The sequence below is a fragment of the Athalia rosae genome, chromosome 5, assembly GCF_917208135.1.
Source record: "Athalia rosae chromosome 5, iyAthRosa1.1, whole genome shotgun sequence".
In the NCBI taxonomy this organism is placed as follows: Eukaryota; Metazoa; Arthropoda; class Insecta; order Hymenoptera; family Athaliidae; genus Athalia; species Athalia rosae.
In genome coordinates, this window is record NC_064030.1 from 4,533,664 (window position 1) to 4,548,632 (window position 14,969).

Below are 14,969 nucleotides of genomic sequence, written 5' to 3' on the forward strand. Positions count from 1 at the left end.
CAACCCTCTGGCATCGACCATTCTTTTCGCACATTTCATCCCCTAGGAAAAAAACGCGAAAAACAGTCGCACCGCCGTGCTCGACTATTCTCCTCTGTCCGGATTCTTTTTCACTCTTTGCGGAGTGCGTTCGACGAAACTACCGAATACATATTCGCACGTAGCTACGGCGAGGGATGCACATCCGAGGGAGGGTTCCAGTCCAGAGGAAACCGACGCCTTCGGTTTCCCTCACGGAGTTTCGTTTCAGGAGCATTCGCTCAGAATCAGGGGGTTGGTTTCTTCCACTTTCGAGTGTAAACGTACACGTACGTATATACACCTGTACGAGTGGGTGTGTACCACCCCTGTTGAATCGCGGAGTAGAGACAACACAGGGGATTAAACTTGCCGCATCGTCAGCAAATAAGCTATAAGTTATACACGGTATATAACGTACGTAAACCGATCGACCGCCGCTATAGTTTATGTAACGTTCAAGTTTAATCGGCATGCCTGTTCATGGACCTCCTTTCGAAGTGGGTTACGTATCATAGTTAAGTTCCGTACAGGTAGGACGTACCGCCCGGTTGACTACGTGCCTTTCGGGTACGACGTGTATAGATATGCCGAACGAAATTATTAATATACGTGGCTTGTGTACACGCGTGCATCATACGTGTGCGTATACATATATCCGGTACATGATTTTCCTCCCTGTATATACGGATACACGCGTAGGTGGTAGTCGGTGGTTTTCGACTGTTGCGAATCGAACACAGTTTTGAATGACCGACGTAGGCCGAATTCGGCCGAGCGCACTCGACTACCTCGCAATCGATTTAAAATAAAACAGAGCTTGCGCAGGTGGACCAACGAAAACCTGCACGGGATCCACGTTCTTCCTCATAGCGGACGAAACTTTGAATGAAAGTTCATTCATAAGACTACCGCGCTTCCTCCCCCTACCGTGCCACCATATTTTCTTTCGCCACCCTATTTTTCCCACCTTCACCACCAAACAACTCGGTTCTAGGGGGTGAAACGTACACCGATGATATAACCCATATACCGAATCGAGGAAGCGCGCATGGTTCTCTGTATTACACACTCGCCACTTCGCGCTTCTTCAAAAACTTGTTGAACTCCGGGCACACGGTGCACGGATTGAGTTTGGTATAAGGAAGTTCGACCAGATGCCTGGAACTGATCTTTCGACAGTGAAAAACAAAAAAAAAAGAAAACCAGAAAATAGGAAAGAGAAAAAAAAATTCCCGCAAGGGGTGCAGAGGATCTTTTAGGCTTTAAGATACCGCTACGGAGAGGGCACGAGGTATGATAGTTGAGAGAAAGAAGATGGATATCTATCGTGAAGTTTTCCAATTAACATAAATCACTAAAGTTTTAAGTTTGATTTTACCCGATGTAGGTTTTCCGTCTGCATACTTATGCAAATTAACGCTTACTCTGATTATGATAGCGATCAATGACGGCCGAATTAAATGAAAATGTATACGAAAACGACGGAACTTGGAGAGAGAGAGAGAACTTTTTCGATCCCTGTGTACGAAAGTGCTGCAAAACGACGTCCTTAAACTTGAGCAATATCGGCTAATCGGATCATCGGGTTATCTCCGCCAAGAATTACTTTCCCGAATCTTTGCTGTGTCCGGTTTCATTTATCCGAAAAAGTTTTCCGATTCCTCCGAGGCTCAAAAAACGAGAAAGAAAAATGCTCGGAATTCGATATTCTTAATCCGATCAGTTTTAGTAGAATTTGAATTTATTTCGCATCGACAAAAATTACGCAGGACGCAGATCACGCTTTTACTGACAATGAATACCGAATCGGTCGGTGGTTCGAAAGCTCAATTGAACATCTCTCGACGAACAAGAAGCGTCGTTTTAACTAAACGTCGGTAGCCTGAAAAATCATTTCTCACAACGACCGTAGGTAAGCGTCTTCCGCAACGCGAGAACCTTCATTTCGAACGTTTCAAAATTTTTGGAACACCCGACCTTCCCGTGTTCGTACCGACGCGTCGACGAAGGTCGGCTCCCCTGCAGGTGCAGGTGCAGTCGGTATTATCCTCGACCGGAATCAGGAGTATTCGTTACCTACGGGAACATCTGTTCGACCTCGTCCCCCTGAAAGATGTCGCGCCGCTCCGCTCGTTTCGAGCTGGAAAGCTGCGGCAGACACCGAACTACTCGTTTGAAAGCACACGGTAGTTCTTTTGGCTCGTAAAATTTGTTTCAATTAAAAATTAATTTATGTACGCCCTGGTTCCGAGAAATATAGACGGGCATAGAAGGGGGAAGAGGGGAGAGGCGGACGCCATCTTAAGTATTTCTGATCGAATTCCGAATGGTTTGTAAGTCGGCGTCCGCGGCAGTCGAAGGAGGAATTCAAACCTCGACAAACAAATGAACGACGAGAGCGAGACCGCGAAACAAAATGAACATCGCGAAGATGTAGACCTGAAACCTGAAACCTGAAGCTAAAAAGTAAGGCACGATCCTCGTCCGAAGCTAGCAAAAACATCAGCGACACAATTTAATTACGACGGTTAATTAACTTGATCGTTGGCGACGAATTAAACTTATCTCTTTCACGGGTTGAATTTAATTGACAGATATAGTTGTATAACGCTATACTTAAAATTAAGTACATGTACGTATAAAACACGATTACCAGCTATTTAAAAGAACAATTAATTTATATACAATTATCGATGTAAAACCTTTTCGAATTATTATACGGCCATGAAACGCGATGGAGGTAAAAAAAAAAAAAAAAAAAATCAGTAAATTCCAGCGGGATTCGGTTGATGCGATCCACATATTTATACGGTATTCTCGTTCGTTCGTCGGGAGTAATAATGAAACAAATATTACTTTGAAAAAAAAAAAGAAAAGAGAAGCAGACGTAAAAGAAAAACGAAGAAATAAGAGGGGCATGATACCCAACTTCACCCTTGAAAGCAAATATTGATTCCAATAGTTACCTACGCGCAGAGCTAAGATGGTCACGCGATCTGCGCCGCCTTTATTAAGTGATTACTCTCATTAGTTACTCCGCACGCGAGGCGCTTTGTACACCCGAGACGAGCCGATGAAACACAAAATGGCGCTTTAGGCACTACTGGAGGAGACGCACGACTCGCTTTTATATTTTATATCACTATAGCGATGCGAAATTCTATTTATGATATATACGATCACCGCGAACTATAATAATTCAATTCATTTAGTTCACTATTTTCAAAAGCATATAACGGCGTAATCCCCGAGGTTCTTCTTTCGTACTACCTACCCCTTGCATGTCGCTATGATACAGACGCGACGACGACCTAAAAAATTGCTCCCGACAATCATCACATTTCAATTTCGGTCGTCACTCCATTTTTTTGAAATATTAAAAATTCCATCGTTTCAAGGCATTCGTACAACGTACACCCGTTAAATCAAATGCCATCCTCACACTTACGTGTTCTACCTACTATCGAATCGCCCTTAGATGTTTACGTTTTACTCACAACACCGGCCTGTACTGTGTTTACGTTATTCTCGTCGCAGCCATCGCCCTCTAATTGTCGTTTATCATGAGCCAGTAATGGATCGGACAGCGAGGCATCGTGTGCTACCAGCGAGCTACTCATCAATTCGAACCTCAGAAATCAAATTTCGACATCACCACGATGGCGATGGACGTCCCGGTGAACGTCACAAGGGTAAGCAGCCGAATGCGCATATTCTGTGTATCCATAAAAAGTTTCACCCGATTTCAATATTCATCCGTTGTTCTGAATCCTGTACTCGTATTGTATCGATCACTGGTATTGATCATTATGAAATAAACGCAATAATATTTGGTAGTTTCCCACATACGAAATGAAGCTGATGATCGTTACGCGTTGCGATCATCAGTCATTTGTTCGACACCCCGAAAAAAATAAACGCTATATATACGTAAAGGGTAAAATGAAAGGAGAACCGCGCCACATAGGTACCGTTCCGTGACAATTTGAATTAAGAAAACGTACCCCAAAACTTTGTACCAAATTTTCAACACATGATCGAATTTTCCATCCATCAAACTTTTTGACGGTATGAAAAAAAAAACAACACCGTACACACGTAGCCGAAATTCAAATTTCGAATTCGTTTTACGTAAACCCCTGCACTTCTGGTGTATTTCGTTATTCCTGTATACCGATTCAACCCCCGATCCATTTGTCACCCGACGGCGGAGCGGTAGGATGGGGGGTCTCGCCGTGTGTACGCGTCTTGTGAGAAATGATTTTTTTTTGCCTCCCTTCCAACTCATTTTAATAGTCACTTTTTTAAACAACCGACTGCGCCGCGGTGCAGCTCTCATACTCTTTCCACACCCTAAAAATTTCATTCCTGTTTCCTGTACGAGTTCAATTTTAATCTCGCAGCTGGGGTTAAATGGGGTTTTTTTTTCCGTTTCTTTTCTCTTTCGCTCTTCCATTTTTCTCTTTTTCACTGGGAAATTAAAAATACCGAAATGATACAGAATATGACACGTTGGCAAATAGAGAATTTTCGATTCCCAGGTAACGCGGATAGCCAGGTGAAATGAAAAAAAAAAAAAGTTTCACCAGGTACCCGTAAAAAATTCTAATTCGTCGAGAAACAACCCCCAGCTATGGGAAAGGATTTTCAGTTATACCTGTACAGACGTCCATGACCCGTACAGCGTTTATGTACCTTATAGTAGGGGAATTATATGAAATTATAAAAAGGGTGAATCTTATTCAAATAACAGACAAGATTTTAGATTTAAACAGACCCAAAGGTCGGCTGCTGCTGTTACCGCTACCGCGTATACCTAACTTAACCCGAGGACCTAAGTATACCTGACCCTGGGAAATATCCTGGGGATTTCTGTAAATAAAGAGACACTCGATTTAAATAAAAACGTATTTTTTACGACTGCAGCTTCACGAAATATCGCGAAACTAACAGTCGAATTTCAGGGTGCTCTTTCATTCGCGGAGTCCGGAGAGATGTTTGAAAAAATGAAACGAGTGGGGGATGATTTCTCCCGGTTGAGAAAATAAAACCGTACAACCCTCGGCAACGGTACATAATAATACGTAGAATGTTATCCATTGTCCGTTTGGACGTATCCACGTGAAAATAGGTATATAGATTGTAGATACGCTGACGCGCGTTGTAACGTATGAGGTGGACGGCCGTAGGAACCGTGGATAAATACAGTATATAATATAATTAAGAAAATTGAAGGGTAAAAATATGAGAATCACCGCTCGATGATAAAGGATTACGGTGATGAAACGATGATTCTTAGAAACGGTGTACAGATAGATAGACGGTATGCACAAGTATGCGCTGGTCGATGATTACGTATATAGATATTGGGCGTTTATGTACGTGTTTCTCTGGTACATATCGTTCCTGCGTATATATGTATACATATATGTGTGAACGAACAATGTCTCGAAACTGACACCGTCATCCTGTTAGATCCTTTGAGAAAATCTCCTCGCGTCCAGACAGTATCGGGATCTAGCGTCAAACTCGATCTAAAAGGATTCCGGCATCGCGAAGATGAAAAAGAAAATAAACAATAAGACGAAAATCTGAAATCTCTTAAGAAAACACAGCTGGGTCCGCCGCGCGTAGGCCCCAGGTAGAGAAAGAGTGACTGCGAGGACGCGTACTATATACCACGCCACCCCTATATAAACCGTGTGTCCTTCTTATGCGGTCCTTCCACACACACACTCCGCTCGCCGTACGTACGTGTATTACTATACACGTACACGTATATACAGACGGTGCATACAGAGACACAATAAAACATGACGTACAAATCCGGGAATCCGAGCCCGATGTCATCTTGCGCAATTTTTTTTTTTTTTTTTTTCTCTTTCTCCATTTTTTTCCCTTTCGCTACCTACTACTCCTTTTTTTTTTTATTCTTCATCTTTCCTCTAGAAATCCTTTGGTTACGTTGGAGAATTAAAAGGGTGTAGGATACGTATACGGGATCCCGAATATATCCTGCCCGTACCTTCGTCGTACCTGACCCGCTGTTTTCTATTCTCGTATTACTAAAGACACGGAAATCCAAAAATTGCGAAAGGGGTTCCTTTCAAACTGCGTAGGATAATAATAATAAAAAACGAAGGCAAAAAAAAAAAAAAAAACGACGGCAAAAAAAAAGAGGGGGTCCTTAACCCCTTTCGGCTCAGCTGCAACCGCTGCCGCTGCGCCTCCGAATCCAAGTACTTCGTATACACTTTTATCCTTCATTCGTGTTCGTGCAGTTCACACACGATCAGACTCGAGGGCCAGCTGAACTTGGATCTGTGATATTTTCGATAGCATTATAAGTATAGAGTTATAAACCGCGTGGTACGTACTTCACCTTCTACTGCACACTGCATCCCATGCAACAAAACTCAAATCAATTTGGCACGAAATTTTTTTGATACCCTGTAATTTTTTTCTCCGTTTCTTTGTTTCCTTTCTCTTCGACGGCGTCTGCAGAGTATCAAAAATTCGGTAATCTTTGATTAACTTTTCCCGCGAGCGAGGAGAAGAAAAAGAAAAATTCGATCGGTTGAATGTGTGGATACGTTAAAAATTTGTGCGATACAATCGAAGCATTTTTTTTCACAATCTGCCGTGGACCACCGTTCGTTTAGTCTAATTCTAGCAACGTAATAAAACTCCAACGCGATGGATAGCGTTTTACGAAAGCTGAACGGACTAATCGAACCCCCGCGGGTTATTCTGGAACGGTGATCTTTGGCGCCGCTGAATTTATGTATATTCAGAAATCTAAAATTATATATCGATAAGCCGATTGGCCCTCGCTCGTTTTTACGGCCATGTGCACTGCAAGGAACTTAAATTAACGCGAGTCTGCTGTTTCTCAAGTCCTTATCTCGTGCACGCAGCACAAGCAACGGCAACGGCATCGGGCAAAGATGTTGCTCCGGGTACGGAACCTCGCGTTGCCCGGGCCCACTCACGAGGTTTATATGGTTATAGTTACCGTACTCACGAAAGTCGAGTGCCCGGAAAAGACTAAAACGATTTCAGGATCCGAAGAACGGCGGTTTTTCAAATTAATAGACCCACTAGAGAAGCGCCTCGGTGCAACGAACTCTGGACGTATATTATAGACGGTTGGTGTGTATATGTATACCGCACATCTTCCTACGGGAGGAGGCGTGGGAGACGGATATCTCGCCGGTCTGGAGGACCTCGTGTTAACCCTCCCTCTTCCTCTCTTTCTCCCCCCGTCGTCCGACATCACCTCCTTTTCTCCTCATTCTCATTCACAATTCCAATATGACATATCTCGTCTCTGTTTCACTCCATCTGTCCCTCTCTACCTCTCTCCCTCTCTCGAACTCCCCGCGAAGAGGGTTGGGGAACGAGGAGGTTTTTCTTAAATCTCTGGAATTCCTTGGGGGAGCACGTTTTATAACAAACATATGCCGCGCGACGTCAAACAAAAACATATTTCCACTTTCCGACGAATAGTCATTCGTCTTCTCTCACCAACTCTATGCACCAACTATTCCGCTATACCTACAAAAATGCATATAGGGTACAACTCGTACGGTGGTTGATGAAGGGTATAACTAAATCTCATACATTTCAACCTTCGTTGAATGATACCCCGCAAGAATCGCGCCTTTTCTTTTTTCTATTTCTGGACTGCACCCTACACTGATATATACCAGGTTCATATTTTCAAAAAATTGCACATACGTCTGCTCTCGTTCCTTTCTGATCAAAAAAACGAAGAAAGAACAGATATTGATAGGAAGACGAGAATAACGAACCACCCTTTAATCGTACATACGTATGGTTTGGAAAAATCACTTGGCAGCTCTCCCAGAAACTAGGAATCCCCTGATTTTGTTTACACGTGTTAACACAGGGCAAAAAGCGAGGGAAACAGCGGGTGCGGTAGTGCAACAGAGTGGATACCTTACACCGTTACATCGCTCGTACGGAAAAAAAGGAACCCAAAAAAAAAGAAGGAACAGAAAAAAAATGTAAATGTTTCACAGGTTGTGGGAAACGCTGTGGAAAACCACTGTTTTTGCTACCCGTATACGATACTTTCTCGAATATTTTACGTCGCCAGCGGTTTTTAATTTGTCTCAAGTTAAGGGTTACGATTCGACTTCCGTCTTTCCGTACTCTGCGCGCGCTTTGAACGTTACAGGGGGTCCCGCGTGGGATTTTCTCTGAAGATTTAAAACGTTTTTCGAGAGGAAACGACGTGTAAAACATTTGGAAAGAAAGAGCGAAAAAAAACTCTTCGATCATTTTCGCGAGTCTTTTTTTCATTTATCAAAAATTTTTTCCACATTTTATTCCACGATATTTTTTGCCTTTACTTCCTTCATTACGATCGGGTGTTTTTTTTTTTTTTTTTCTCTTCCGCCTCGCATCACGACTTCCCGACGTCACACGCTGCGAGGAGAAGGTGAGAGGAGTAGCTAGTGGTCCCTCCAAGCCTTTTAATCGATCTTTGGGGGGCAGAAAAAATTCGTGGATAGAATAGAATGGGGATGAAGAGAGAGGTGAAAAAAAAAAATTGCAAGAAAGACACGGGGTCTAGGTCAGACCCCTCCGGGCCCACAGCCAGCGATTAATCATCTCCCCGTTTATTTACCGTCGCGCAGACTTTTTCCTCAAATTTCGAAGCGTTTCCTTTTTTTTTCCAACTCCTAAACCTTGGGGGTAAAAAATGCACCTCTTATGCGAGATTCGTTTTTTCCGACCATTTTATTATTTTTTTTTTCTTCTTTCATTCATTTTCGCCACGTATAACTGGTACTCGAAATTTTGGAAGGGGTCGACATCATCGATCAGGGAAACGTGAAAGAGTTCTGGCTTGCGTGAAAATTCTAATGATCGAACGCCATGAGAAAGTTTCTAATCGTTTTTATTTTTTATCCTTTTTTTTTCCTCTCTTTTACGAAAATGTACGTAACGATTTTTCAGTAGCAACAATTTTCTTGAGAAATTTTTCCGTCAAGTTTGCGGTTTTTTCTGATTTTTTAAGAGAAATAAATTTGTGTGCAGAGGTGTTTCAGTTTACAATCAGTGACATCAAAAACTCCAAACCTACGTCAACGCAGCTTTCGTATAATGCGATTGATAAGACGAAAGGTTTTTTTTTTTTTTTTCTCTTTATTTTTTACTCCGATAATATATTCCGCAGAAGTTTCGTTATCTAATAATTATAGACGCGATGTTTCCAGATCCATAAAAAAATAATTCTTGGCAAACGAGTTGAAAATCTAATCATGTAGAGTAAGAGCGATAACGAGTAATGATCCAACCGATAATACATACCAGGTACCCAATAACTTGTCGTATCAATTATGTAGGCTATTAATAATTTTTTCGCCGACAATTAATGATGAATGTGTTCCCCGTATGTACGCTTGTGCAGGAGTAAAAATAATTCATTCACAGGAGAGAAAGAGAAAAGAGAAAAAAAAAAAAAAAAAAACTAGAAAAAACGAAGTGCATGTTTTCGGGACCCCAATTCTTTCGAACGTGGAGTAAAATAAGAAAAGTATAAAACTGATTGTGAGAAGAACTAGCTGACGAATCTTAGGACACTTCACTACATATAACATACTTTATGATTTTTTATCACAGACCGGAAGTACCTACCCGTAGTCTACCAACATCACCGAATATCGGAGTATATGCCGAAACGAAGGAGGAAGCAGTCTAGAACGAGGGTATAAGGGTAAGTTAGCTCTGCAACCGCAACCCTTTTTTTTTTTTTTTTTTTTTTTGTTTTTTAATACGTCCCATATTGTCGTGGGAATGGAAATGTGAATATTACGAAGGGTGGCGGCGTCTATATTTAAATTTTTTGACGGTGGTTTCTTCAAACCTCGCGTAGTACGTACGTACGTACGTATACGTTCGTACGACGATATATACCCATATATGACGAGGAAAAAAAAATCGAATAAAAAAAAAAAAAAAAAAAAACGTCCAGCCCTCGAACGTGTGCACCGACGTTATTTAGCCGAATCCTTCGGTCGTACAATATGTGTACGGTACGCGACAGTGAAAAGCGAGAGCAATGTGGCACAAGAGCGGGAACTTTATCATGAGAGGTATACATAATCTGTGCATGGAAGCTACTTGAAACATACGTGAAAATGTCATTCCTTTTTTTTTTCTTTCTCTTTTTAATTTCGAACGATGCAGCTACTCGCAAATTATAAGCGAATTCAATTCGAAGCTTTCGTACGTATATAGGTACGTTGACATGTGAAACCGTGGAGTATTTTGTGACAACTGGTATATGAAGAGACACGAAGAGGGGGGGTAAAACTTGGAGTGACAAAAAATATGATGTTCACACAAATGATGAACGTTCGTTCGGAAAATTTCGTACATAAATCCATGTCGCTAGGGAGAGGATTACCTAGACTATACATCAGATGATGATAAGGCATCATTTATATTTTTGCTGGCGATTTCACGATTAGAGAAAGCCTAGCCATTTATTTGGCGATAAGATATTAAATATTACATATTTCAAGTTATTCGCTTGTCGTGGGCGGCCACGAATATTGAAAATTCTACAACGGTTTTAATTTTCCTACCGCGGACCGGAGATTATCCGCGCTGCTTGCCTAACGATATTCGCGAGGTGTTCGGTTAGAGAAACGAAAATTAAAATCGACAGAAAAGTGAAAAGTGATTTATCAAAAAAAAAATCAAGAAACTTAACGATAAGTGATACTTCGTGTGCATCTCAAAGTGAATTCTTACATCTCTGCAGCCGTAATATAGATAAATAAAAAAAGCAGAAGGTAAATCCATGAAATGTGAGATAAGCTTGGTATTCTGTTTTCTCTCCGGTTCAACCGAAACGTATCGCGAGCGTATTTAGTGTATCAAACGGCGTTCCTCCCCGGGATTGATCTTGAATAAAGGAGAGAGAAAAAAAAAAAAACATCGAACGTTCTTCTGATCCCACCGGTTGAACACCACTGGGGCATTCACTGATTCAGGGTCCGGCCTTTTCGATAATTACACGCTGCATGGCGTAGCAGCCCTGAAATATATGTTTGATCGGATGGTTTTTTGAATTATTTGAAAAGAGACAGCGTGGGTTCGGTATTATCCTGGGATCATTTCTGTTTTTTTTTTTTTTTCTCCTATTTCTTTCTTTCACCTTTTTATTTTTTCCTTCGTTCTTTCTTTCCCTCTTTCTTTTTTCCAGACAATATTCTTCTTGCGGTTTCGCTTTTGGGCGTGCATCGGATATTTCTGATTGTGGGATAGTTCGGTCGAACCCCTATAGAAAATACACGTGTAGTTCAAATTTTATACGTATACATAGCTATGAACACATATAGATAATATATAAACGCACGTACATAGATGGTGAGGTAGTTTTCTATACGTCTTAATATTACGTTTGGTCCAGCAGATTCTATACCATTTTACCGTAGACCGTCGTTTCGGGAGAATAATAATCCAGAGATTTTTAATCCTCGGATATATCCTGTTTTTCTATCCAACCGTCGCTTCACAGGATACTGAGATCCTGGGTATCGGGCGTCATTTTATTTATTTATCTATTCACTCACTTATTTCATAATAAACAAAATTATTTTTCTCTAAGGATAATCTTGGGGAATTTAAATACGAGTGATACAGACATAGAACACGATTAGATTAGATAAGATTTGTGCGGTCACAAAGTATCTCAATTTTTTGGATTACCTTCGAACGTATTTTCTAATCTTTGATTACACCGTTCACTTACAACACAAACTAGAGGTAAAACGTGACGTGAAAAATTTATTAAGAAGTTCTACACCTTATCAACTGCTATCATTCCCACACTCTTCTATCTCTTTACACGAGTCGATTATACATATTGCAATGATATCTATGTAATTATTTCCACCATTTTTTTAATTTTTTCTGTGCGAACGTAAGTTCGGTAATCTTAAATGTGAAATTTTTTGGAAAAATGAAGAGAACAAACGAAAATTGAACCGGTGGGCAGGCGGTATGATATATCCGTTTGCGTATGTTCGATATACTCGAATAAAAAATGAAAAAAAAATACATATACATATCTATAGCGCATTATGTACGAGGCACGAAGATCGTGGAGCGCACGCTTTAATATGGCAAAGGAAAGGAAGGCTTGCGCCCAAGGTAAAGAGAGAAGAGAGGGATATACAGAACCAAGATCGTACAAATGACTGTGTTTAAAATTGAACGTGACAAAATTTAAAAATTCCTACGAGGAAGGGGAATCTCCGCCCTCTACCGCCGGTCTCGTTCCACAACGGAACGGTTTCATTTTTTCACTTTACTTTTACACATATATATATATATATATGTATACATTTTTTTTTTCTGTTCCTACATCCGTACGGTCCATGCACACGCACGCCACCCGATTGTTTTACTCTCATTCGCGCGGGATTGGCTATAATTGCAACGCTCCGATCCGATCCCATCCCCTTTTCATCTCCTGCCACCCCTTTTCACTGCATGATATCCGATGGACGGCTGCACCGAACTCGTCCCTTTTTCTACCTTTTTTGGCCTTGAATTTTCCCTCTCCGTTTTCCGCTCCGCTTTCTCTCGTCTCGTGAGTCCCAAAAAATTTTTCGTCATTATCCGGAAGGACGTTTTTCAACCATCTTATTCTCAGAGAGTCGATTCGTTTGGTTTCGAGTTTGTTTCATGTATGGGAAATAGTTTGCGTATAGATGAGATTATGTGGGTATGGATTTGGGTTATTCGGAGGTTCATGTACATAGTTTATTAGATGGAACGATTCAATCAGAAACAAATAATACGAGTAAGTAATCTGACTACGTCGATTTGAAGTTGAGAAAAGGAAATGAAAAAAAAAAAAGATATGAAAAAATGAAAAATAAAAAATGAGAAATGACGTTGCGTACAAGAGGAGTACAAAACAGGTTCCCATTATTCCAATACCCAGTTCTGCTCAGGAATTGGTATACTCGTGTTTATATAGGTATATCCTTATACGCACACATGTGCTTTCGGGTAAATGTGTGTGCACGTGTAGGTCCACCTTCATGTAAATATATATTTATATATATCTATATATACCCCGGTATACGAAGGCTAGATTAAGGTCGCAGGTATGACTCTGGGATTTTAGCCGCTATCTGCTCTTCGAGATCTCGTTGGAATGATTTTCAAAATATGATTAATTATCTTTCGAAGGTATTTCTTGTCCGAGAACCCCATAGGGAGATATTTGGAAGATGTATTTTTTTACTCTTTGAAAAAAATTTTATTCCACAATAACGCATCGTCGCGTCGGTTCGTATGTGTAACACGTTGCGTACAACTACGGCGTAACACGTACGTACGGATGCACCACACCCGTAGACGCGCCCTTCGCGCAATCACGTTCCGCGACTAATTACTAATTTCAAAAAACGAACCCGTAACAAACCAAAAAACGTCGGGAGCAGGGAGGGAAGAGAGAGAAAAAAAAATAAATTCCGCGATTCGCAACCCAATATCGGATAATAACTCCTCTTTCTCAGACGGAGAAAAAGGGCGAACTGCGAAAGAAGGTTATAGAAAGCAAAAGGGATATACCGAAAAGAAATGAACGTTGAAAAAAAAAAAAAAAAAAACACCAAAAGAACAAATCGGACCACGAGAAGGGCCACGCCGCGGACCCGGCTACGACTCGAGCTTCCAACTCAGTCTGATTGTGAGTTTGATTTGAGTCTGACTTTAGTCCGAGTGACTTTGTGAGGGTCCAAACGCAAAGGGTATAAAGCCATAATCTTCACCGGGCCCCGGGGAGGCGGTATTATGATAGCGTATACCTACCTTCTTACTACATTTTCTTTTTTTTTCTTTCCTTTTCGTTCAAATCTTGTCTCTCGCCCTTTTTTTTTTTTTTTTTTTTTTTTTTTGCTTTTCTCATCCATTCTTCTCTCTTATTCTTCTTCTTTATAATTCGTTTTCATTTATTTATTTATTTCATTTCTGTTTTTTTTTTTTTTCTCGGAATTAAAATCGAGCTTGAATCACGAACAATACCAATCAAATGATTTGACGTTACCGGGTAGTACCCGCGGCTACGATGTTCCACCCGGTTTTAAATGACTCAAACCTTTCTTTAACCAAAGATTAGCTCTCACACTTGTAAGTTTTACTTTTGTCGTACCAGATTTGGCTGTTTCACCTATCTGTCTACGTACGTACGTACATATATGTATGTATAATAACGTATTTGATGCTGCGCTGCAGTCTCCCTCCGATACCTATGTCTAACACATAATATCTATTATATACAAGCGTATAGCTGCACCCACTTTGTTTATGTAGCCTCCAGCTTTTTGAGAGCGTATACGCGAGGCACATACAGGTACATGTATACATACCTATTTACTTCTCAGCTGCTTGCGTTGAAGCTACGTTATGTAGTTTGAACCCGGGAAACAGGCAGACCCGCGTAAGACCCTAATTCTTCCTCTATAATTATCTATACGCGACTTTTAACCTTGGCCAAGAAATTTTTCTTATCTTAATAGATTTATCTACGATCGAAGATTTTTCAATTCAATGTTTTTCGTGAATAGACGAGTTGCGTAAACGTGTTTCTTTTTCCTTGATTTTTTTTATCGGGTTACGAACCCGCTATCGATCAGTGCGGAAGAGAAGCTAACGTAATCGGGAATATCGAGCCTTGTGCCATTGAACTCTTTTATATAAAATGGATTTGATTTAATCGCTTAATTAACCGAGAATTATAAGCGGACGAGATCACGGCTACGTGTAAGAGAAGAGTCGAAACTGTACGACTCCTGCAGCGATAGAATCGAGTTTCGTTTCTAACAAATAAATTATAACGAGGATGAAATCGGTACGCTCCTATCTGTACCAAAACTCGAATCCATCTCGTT

General features: G+C 40.9%; 1 protein-coding gene across 1 annotated transcript in view; it reads left to right on the forward strand.

The window, feature by feature from the left end:
- The first annotated feature begins 10,574 nt into the window (after positions 1-10,574).
- Positions 10,575-14,969, forward strand: part of LOC105689187 — a 126,895-nt gene continuing 122,500 nt past the window's right edge. Inside the window, exon 1 of the mRNA XM_048655278.1 lies at positions 10,575-10,853. The gene's annotated coding sequence lies outside the window, so the exon portion shown is untranslated. The remainder of the gene's footprint in view (positions 10,854-14,969) is intronic.